This window comes from Berghia stephanieae, chromosome 3 (assembly GCF_034508935.2).
Source record: "Berghia stephanieae isolate SIO BIC M18660-M18661 chromosome 3, UCSD_Bste_1.3, whole genome shotgun sequence".
Lineage (NCBI taxonomy): Eukaryota > Metazoa > Mollusca > Gastropoda > Nudibranchia > Aeolidiidae > Berghia > Berghia stephanieae.
The window spans coordinates 58685588-58695482 of record NC_088362.1 but is presented as its reverse complement, the minus strand read 5'-3'; positions in this window follow the sequence as shown (position 1 = coordinate 58695482).

Below are 9895 nucleotides of genomic sequence, written 5' to 3'. Positions count from 1 at the left end.
AATGTTATGGTATCATATGGCCTGCTGTGAAAATAAATGAAACAATGTTCATATTTAATAGGGCAGCGTGGCTCAGCGGTACGGTCCTTGCTTCGTACCCGAAAGGTTCCCGAGTTCGATCACCCGCCGCTGCGCTGTGTGGCCTTGAGCAAGTCACCTCGCCCTAGTTCCATTTGCGGCGCTGCACAGCGCCTGACGCCTGGGTTATTCCAGTCTTCTCTTGGAATAGACCCTAGAGACAAATTTCCCCTATGAGATGAAACAGGGAATTTTATTTTTTAAATTTTATTTTAATTCATTTTTATTCGAATGGCCTAAAACCATTAAAAGTCATAAAAAAAACAAGAACGGAACAATGGATGTGGTGGTTTCAGCGCAGTGGCCAAGTAGCTCATAGTTGGTATATGCTGGAAATTTTACAGCACCAGTGAATGATCTCAATAGAATATATTTTGAGTTGGATTTTGTCTGTGTGTGTGTGAGAGAGAGAAAAAGAGAGAGAGAGAGAGAGAGAGAGAGAGAGAGAGAGAGAGAGAGAGAGAGAGAGAGAGAGCGTGAGTATGTTTTGTTTTACATTCAAATTGTAATGAACATATTTTTTTCTTAGTTTTCATCATCATTACTTTTTTCTACTTTCATGTTATCCCAGAGACTTCTTTCAAGTCTGGGTTATACCATTCTCATGACACTAATGGATTGAAAGCAATAAAAATTGCCTTTTGAATAGTTCATAGTTTTCATTGTATTCCCTTCAATACCGTGTGTACCAGATGCCTGACGTCAATTGAAAAACAAACATGCAAAGAAAAACAAAAACAAAATTTAAAAAATGTCTTTGAATACTCTGTAAAATGATCAAAGCGAATTTATGGGAAACAGAATAATATAATATTGAAAAACCATTTTGGTTGTCTCCCTTTGTTTGTAAATTGCTTATAGAAGGAACGAAACTGACGTCACTCAGCTCTTTGTTATTGTTTTTAGACAGCCATTTTTATGAGTAGTTCTCAATAAAGTCTATCAATCAGACTATAAACGTTCATCAATGTTACACATAGTTTTGTGTGCAGGTACGTTTTATCCGGCTGGCGGATGTTATGAATTTGTTGGGGTTTTTGTTGTTTTTTTTTTTGTTTTTTGTTGTTTTTTTTTGTTTTTTTGTTTGTTTTGTTTTTTTTTTTTTGGCAAAATGCCAATACGAATGATATCAATAGATAGTATGCAGATGACGTCACTCAGGCCTTTGTTTATTGTTTTTGCCATCCACGTTTGTGAGTTGTTCTCACTAAACTGCATTAACCAGACTATAAAGTTCATGGTTACACAGAGTTTGTGTCTTGGTCCGTTATATCTTCCGGATGGCATGTTGTGAACTCCTTGGCCAAGCGAATGCTATCAATAAGAACGGTTCTGTCGTACTTTGAAAAAGAAATATAGATGTTCTAAAATTATGGCCAGAAAACTCGTCCTTCAAATATCGATCGATTAAAATTACCCTCATCTTGCCCCCCAAAAAAATCAAACCTGAGGCTTCCGTTGTCACGAGTTTGAGAGTTTTTACCAAGATGAGGGTCATTTTAATCGATTGATATTTGAAGGACGAGTTTTCTGGCCAAAATATTAAACACTTGGTTTGTGTTTTTTAAAAATAAAAGAGTATGGCAGGTTTGGCCGCAGAACCCACATCTCATTATATTTTCTATAGATAGTATACGCTTGGCTAAGATGTTCACAACATTGCCATCCGGAAGTATAACGGACCAACACTCAGAACTATGAACGTTTATAGTCTCGTCAATACAGTTTAGTGAGAATTACTCATAAACGCGGATGGCAAAAAACAATAACAAAGACCTGAGTGACGTCATCTTCGAACAATCTTGGTTTTGTGTGTTGGTCCGTTATATTTCGGGATGACAATGTTATGAGCTTCTAAGCCAAGCGCATACTATCTATTCGCTTAAAATAAGGACTCGTCTAATCTGTTATGAATGCTTGGTTTATGGTCCAAGACAAAGACAGAAAGCAACTCGGGAAGCAGATGTAGGGTATAGAAGACGCAGCGTGGCCTCCTGCCCACCATGGGAGAATAAAGGAGAAGAACTGTCTCAAACTACAATATATTTAAACTATGTTGTTTTGTTTGTTTTTTGTTTTTGTTTTTTGTTTTTTTTAAACGGTTTTACGGCGCTTGCAACACATTTAGGTTATATCAGCGCCAGTAAAAAGGAAGAAAATTGGATAGTAAAAAATTCTAGAATTACAATTAAAGCACCAAAGAGAAAGTTTAAAGAAAGAGGATCTGGGAACAAATAGGGATCAGATGTAGATTCCAAGAGCATACCACCATGCAATGTACTTAGTTTGAGATCACCTATAAGTCTCATCCGGACACAAGCACAAAATCCAACAAAGAGTAATACACTCAAATGCTTACATTATACGTTCAAAATAACTAATATACTTAACAGAGAGATGATTTACAAGGAAAAAAATATCATCTCCCAAAACAATAACTATGCATTTCACTGTTTCCCTCCCAGCCAGGAATCCGGCCAGGGACAGGACAAAACCAAGTAATCTCATTCCAAAACAGACAGAAAGCATGTTATAGGGGGATAGAATACACAGTATGTACCTCCCTGCCCACTATGGGAGGCCAGGAAACCCAGTCAGATATTTAAACTATCATATTTCTGAAAATATTAAAATCTGTATACAAATAGCAGCCCATGTAAGCCAGTAGGGCGTTCACTCTCACAATGTACAGTACCCGCTGGATTATATCACGCTCACGGGAAAAGCCAAATAAAAGCGTGCTAGTGCTTGGAGCCATCGTTAACATAGCCTGACTCTAGAAACCTCTAGGACTTATAGTTTGTCGTCATTTTTTAGATTTGTGCAGCGCACAAGGATACAGGCGATTCCATTGGTTGAACTAATGAATACAACTCACGATTTGTTTTCTTTCGCGGTCAAAGACTTGTCTTTTGATGTAATTTTTTGGTCAGTATCAGGCTATAAGTGAACGATAGCTACGATCCGAGCGTGCAGAAATCCGATGCTTATGGGAGGTAACCAATCCATACCCTGTTCTTCAAGTATTATTTCCTGCCTTACCCCCTCTTACCAACGAAACCTTCATTGGGGAATATGGACTAATTTTCACCAACCACTCACATCTGAAACAAACAGCCCACCAACTACTCACAGCTTATGTCATTAAATAATAAATGTAACACGAGTATCATTTATATTATAAATTTATTGTCTTGTGTTCATATTATTATAAAATTGCATGAAGGGGAAAAAACAATCATAATTGCAGTCCAAAATGGTTGTAAAGATATACAGTTAAAGAAATAACCAGTGGTTTTTTTGTTTTTAAGGGTTTTACGGTGCTTGCAGCACATTTAGGTCATATCACCACCAGTAAAAAGGATGAAAATTGGATAGTAAAAACATTCTAGATGTAGAATTGACTCACTCAATCCTAGAGATTTTTGCTACTTTTCAAAATTGGAAAAATTGTATTAAAAATGAGCATGTACATAGATAGTTTTATTCAACTACCATTAACATGTAAAAACTTTTTAAAATTAGCTTTGATACCGTGCATACAATTTGTCCCAGAAAAATGGTAATAAATAGTCATCGGGTAAAAGCATGGCCTACTAAAAGAGTAGTAGGGCCCTGGGTAAAAGTAATCCGGGTAACGGATATAGTCGGTGTTAGGGTTGAGTGAGTTTAAAAGGACTCTTTTGAGGAAAAAGTAGGACAAAAGGGAATGGTTTAAATATCGAACAGATGTAGACTCCAAGAGCACACTGTACTTAGTTTGAGATTACCTAAATGTTTCACCAAGACACCAGCACAAGATCCCACTAAGAGGAATATACTCAAATGTTAACAAATATGTTACATTTTTTAAAATAACAGGACATAACAGAGAGATGACTTTCAAGGAAAAAAAAATATCTCCCAAAACTATACTATACATTCAACATTTTCCCTCACAGCCAAGGTCTCTGGCCAGGGTCAGAACAAAACCTAGTAATCTCATTCCAAGACAAAGACAGAAAGCATGTTGGAAAACAGAAACAATGGGACAAAAGACACAGCAAGTACCTCCCTGTCCACTACAGGAGGTCGGGAACCCCACCCAGGGTTTTGAAATCATATAAATTGTAGCACTTAAAATCCTCCATTACCATGCACTGTGTCAAAATCTTTTTTTTTTTTTTTTGTTTGTTTCCTGCTATGATAGTTTTTTTTAAACTTGTCACGTAGGACAGCTCATGAAATAAGCGAAAAACTCACAAAACAAATGGTCTTGATGCGCTTTGTACGATGCACATAGTCATTCAAAATTCTGTATAAATTCACTCAATCCTAGAGATTTTTGCTACTTTTCAAACTTGGTAAAAAATGTATTAAAAATGAGCATGTACATAGATAGTTTTATTCAATTATCATTAACATGGAAAATCTATAAAACATTAGCTTTGATGGTATGTCTATAATTTGTCTCATAAAAATGTAATAAATTGGCATGGGGTAAAAGTAACCCGGGTAAACTAAACTACGGATATAGTCGGTGTTAGGGCTGAGTGAGTTAAAAATTTAGCACAAGGAATATTTTCTAGATGAATTATTTTAAATGCAAAATTCTGAACCATACAATATAGCATAAGATTTAAACAGGATAGGCTCAGGCAAAAATCAAAAATAGATCTTTATATCAGTAGCTCATTATTCAAGGGGAAATAATGAGAGAAAAAATGGGGTACAGTTGTGTGCCCATTTCTTCCATCAACGTGTTCTAAGCGAGTTCCATAACGTCATAAAGTGTGCTCCACTGTAATAAAATGTGATCAAAGAAGCAAACAAAATAATCAGAGGATTTTTTTTTTCAGCCCGTCATGATATGTACTTAGCATCCATTCGTGATTTCTACATTGAGTATCATTCCACTTAAAATACTTTGTTTACAACCATTTTGGAATGTAATTTTTTTTAAAAATTATATTAGTATAAGTTTATATCATTCATATAATTAATATAAAGTTCAATGTTGCATCGTTATCATCAATACTAATGGGTTCGTCATCATCTGTCATGGAAGGCACTGACAGTCACCTCGGGATATATAATATTCTACTTTGATATAAATTGTACGTAGGTATTTATCTATTAAAGACTCTGTATGGACCAAATCTATAAATTTTAACTATCACAGTGTAATCCAGTGGTTCTTAAACTTTTCCAAAAATCTCAATCAGCGGATACCTATTAGAGTTTGTTTTGTTTTTTTTGTTTTTAAGGGTTTTACGGCGCTTGCAACACATTTAGGTTATATCAGCGCCAGTAAAAAGGAAGAAAATGGTATAGTAAAAAGTTCTAGAATTACAATTAAAGCACCCAAGAAAAAGTAAGACAAAGGGGAAACTGAGAAAAATAGGGATACAGTGTAGATCCCAATTCATTACCACCAATGTCTTTAAAATTTGAAATCACTACAAGTGTCTCCAGAACAAGCATAAAATCAACAAAGAGGAAACCACTCAAATGCTTACATTATACATTCAAATATAAAAATAAAATACATAACAGGAGATGATTTACAAGAAAAAATATATAATTCCCAAAACAATAACTATGCATTTGACTATTTCCATCCCAGCTAGGATCCGCCATGCCAGGACAAAACCAAGTAATCTCAATTTAAGACAAGGACAGAAAGCATGTTGGAAAACAGATATAACGGTATAAGACAGTGGGGTACCTCCCTGCCCACTATGGAGGGCGGACCCAGCTATTAGAGTTTAAACGGTCTTGCAGTCCCCAAATTAGAAGTTTTAATAGACCTGTGGATGCATTGTACATGATAAAACCTGCTGCTCTTCATTTTCAGACGCTGATTTCATTGAAAAGCAATCAGTTTATGTCACAATTATGGCCCTCTGCAACCTCTCTACATAAAAAACTTTTTGGCCCACTAGAAGAACTCAAAAAGACGAGTACCTTCATCTTCGCAACAGGACTCCACATATACAGGCATATGAGAAGAAGAAGAAGAAGAAGAAGAAGAAGAAGAAGAAGAAGAAGTGACAATTTGGTTTTTGTAATTAAAGAAATGAACAGAAATGACTATCTATCGTGTGTCTTACAATCCTTTATCAATTATAATAAAATTTACCAACTTTTTTTTCACGGACCCTCCAAACAACTTTGCGGTCCCAAAGAGGACTGCGGATCCCAGTTTGAGAACCACTGGTGTAATCGTGTTTTTGTTTTTGTTTTTCAGGTTTTTACGGCACTTGCAACACATTAAGGCTATATCAGAGCCAGTAAAAAGGAAGAAAATGGGGTAGTAAAAAGTTCTAGAATTACAATTAAAGCACCCAAGAAAAAGTTAGACATAGGGGAATTAGGAACAAATAGGGATCAGATGTAGATTCCAAGACCACACCACCAATGTACATAGTTGGAGATCACCTCTAAGTCTCATCGGACACAAGCACAAAATCCAACAAAGAGGAATACACTCAAATGCTAACATTATACATTGAAAATAACAAATATACTAATATAAACAGAGAGATGATTTACAAGGGAAAAAAATATCATCTCCCAACACAATAACTATGCATTTGACTGTTTCCCTCCCAGCTAGGACTCCGCCAGGGCCAGGACAAAACCAAGTAATCTCATTCTAAGACAAAGACAGAAAGCATGTTGGAAAACAGTTATAAGGGGATAGGAGACACAGTATGTACCCCCTGCCCACTATGGGAGGGTAGGAACCCCACCTAGACTGGTGTAATCACATTGAACATAAACATTTAGACAGATCACGCTGTCTGGTGATATTCAAACTCCATTTTGCTCTTTTTGTGTTTGTAGAAAATCATTTAAAGCATTGAATAAAATAGAAAATCTACAACACCAACAAAATAGAAAAAGAAAATGTTTCGAGCTCACATACTTCTTCAGTCAACGAATGTTAATGTTTTGATTACCATATAATTTCATTTTAGTTAGCAGAATGAGGATTTGAGCCCGAAATTTTCCATTTTATAAAATTTAGTGTTTTTAGAAGCTGCTGTATTGATTTTTGTTACACACATTTAACGTCTACAGCTTTGGTAAGCCTATTGTTCAAGTTTTAAAGCTGGCAGGGAAAACATTGAAAAATAATGCCTGGTTTTAATTTCCAAAACAAGTAATAATTAGTTGTAGAGAGCTTTGAGCCTGTTTATTGGATATTGTGCTATATAAATGCTCAAGTCTTTTGTTGTTTTGTTTTTAATGATGATTGAAAAATTCTCAGTCAGGTGACTTAAAATCCCAATTTTTTAAAAAACAATATTTTTTTCTCAACAAAAGGAATTGTATAGGGATGTTAGACAATGATAGTTTACAATCTGATCTCTAATATCCGATTCTAACACTCTTGCTTTTTGGAATTTGGGACATATGTGTTCCCAACCGCTGCACGACCTTGCGAGTGCACGTTGGGAACGAAGTTCGAATTCCAAAACGCAAGAGTGTAAAATCATTTATTCTACCCGTCAATCAATTCCTATAATTTTGTCATCTTTGAATAAAAGGCATCTTCAAAAAACATTTAATGATACTTCTTTTTTAAAATCTGATTTTTAGTGAAGTTTACGCTTGATAATCTGACAAATCGACAAATTACTATTGTCAACATGATATCATTACGGGTTACTATTTAGGCAGAGGGGTGAAATCAATGCCCATCAATTTACATCAAATTATAAAGCAGGGCTCATCACTTATTTCTATGTAGTGTATCTGTCTTCTAACATGTCATGACAGTGATCAAAATAAAAACAAACCTTTCAAAGTACATACATATGAGATTTATCACTAGGTAAAACAAAAAGAGAGGAGTCCCAATAGCCCAGTTGGTAGAGCACTCGCTTTGCAAGTAAAAGGACTGAGATCGATCCCGGCTGCAGTGAGATTTTTTTTCTGACTCAAATGTCCACTCAGTAGTGATTGGGTAACAAACAATTGATATTGTCCATATCACGCTACAGAAATTGGGAAAAACTCCGACTCATGAGCTCTGAAGGACTATAATATATTTTTGAAAAAGTACTTCAAAGCCATAAGGCCATTGCTATTGTATCCCAGTTCCTATAGCATTAAACAAACAATAGCAATTGTTTGTTACACCTTGGATCGGACACTTCCAGCTACCCAATCACTGCAGAATGGATAGAAGAGTCAGATTTTAGAAATCTCAAACTATGAAACCCAGGATGGAAACTGGTCCCTTTGCTTGTAACGCGAGTGCTCTACCCACTGAGTTATTGGAACCTGTTTCGTTTGTTTGTTTTTAAGGGTTTTACGGCGCTTGCAATACATTAAGGTCATATCAGCCAGTAAAAAGGAATCAAATGGGTTCGTCAAAAGTTTGAGAAATCAATTAAAGTACACCCAAGAAAAAGTAAGACAAAAGGGAATTGGTTCAAATAGGAAACAGACGTATATTCCAAGAGCACACTATCAAAGTTCTTAGTTTGAGATCAATAAGTCTCATCCAGACACAAGCTCAGGTCCCTATTAAGAGGAATACACTCAAATGTTTTACAAATCGTATATAATATAAATAAAACATAATACAGTGCATAACAGAGAGATGATTTACAAAGAAAAAAATATCATCTCCCAAACTATACATTTGAGTGTTTCCCTCTCAGCCAGGGCATCTGGCCAGGACCAGGACAAAACCAAGTAATCTCATTCCAGAAAAAGACAGAAAGCAAGTGCCTCCCTGCCCACTATGGGAGGTCAGGAACCCCACCCAGATATTGGAACCTCCTAAATCCATTACTTCAATGACTCGAAATTATGTTTTAAAATTTGATGCCAAGAATATTTTTTTTAAAATACCGAGCTTGCAATTGTTATAAACATTTGATGTGATCATTATATATTATAACACTAACGATTAAATAAAATGCACAGGAAATAGTATTTTGATTTAAAGCTTGGGAATGAGAGATAATAATTATATTCTGGAAGAGATTCTTCTTTACCTCCCCTCCCTCCACCCCCCACCCCTTTCCCCAATCCCCTTCAATAGGGAACAATAATGTGATGTCAAAATACTGGTTCCAATCTCATAGGAAGTAGGAAACTAGTCCTCTGGATGACTGGGTACATTCCTTGTGAGTGGAGCAGGCACTTATGTTGATAATAACAAGAGATGAAGTGAGTAGGAAAGTGCCCGAAGACAATAGAAAATAAAAATGTTGTGGCGGCGATAGGGGCATCCTTGCTGGTACAACAATTCCGCCTGGCTGGGGAGAACATGGCTCTACTGTCTGAGCTATCCACCACTGCAAAAAAAAAGTGGTTTCAAACTCTATGTCTATCTTGACCCACTCTCTCTCATGGGTTCAACACACACAAACGTCGCGAAATTTGTTAGCCAGCATTTTAAGCTTAATGGACATATTCTCAACACAAACATGTAACATAGAAACGATTGAGACATTGAGTATGCTCTGGTATTTGGGGTAAAAATTAATTAATTTTATTCTCTGTTGTCTTCAGGCACTTTCCTACTCACTTCATTTCTTGTTATACATTCCTCGTGCAACTGTTTCAGAGTGATGGCATCTTATTTTCAAGTCTTAATGTATGATGGTCATCAATAAAAAGCATCCATCCTAGCACTTATACATCCCGTAATCCTAAGAATCTGCCCACACATCCTTCTTCTAAAACAGTTATGCCACATTATGATTCAATATAAAACCTATTCATTGTTAGTCCTCATGAGGACCTGTGAGGACTAGTAATCACAATTCCGATGAGTCTGGAACTGGAAGAGAAGTAAGGAGGTGTACGCCAC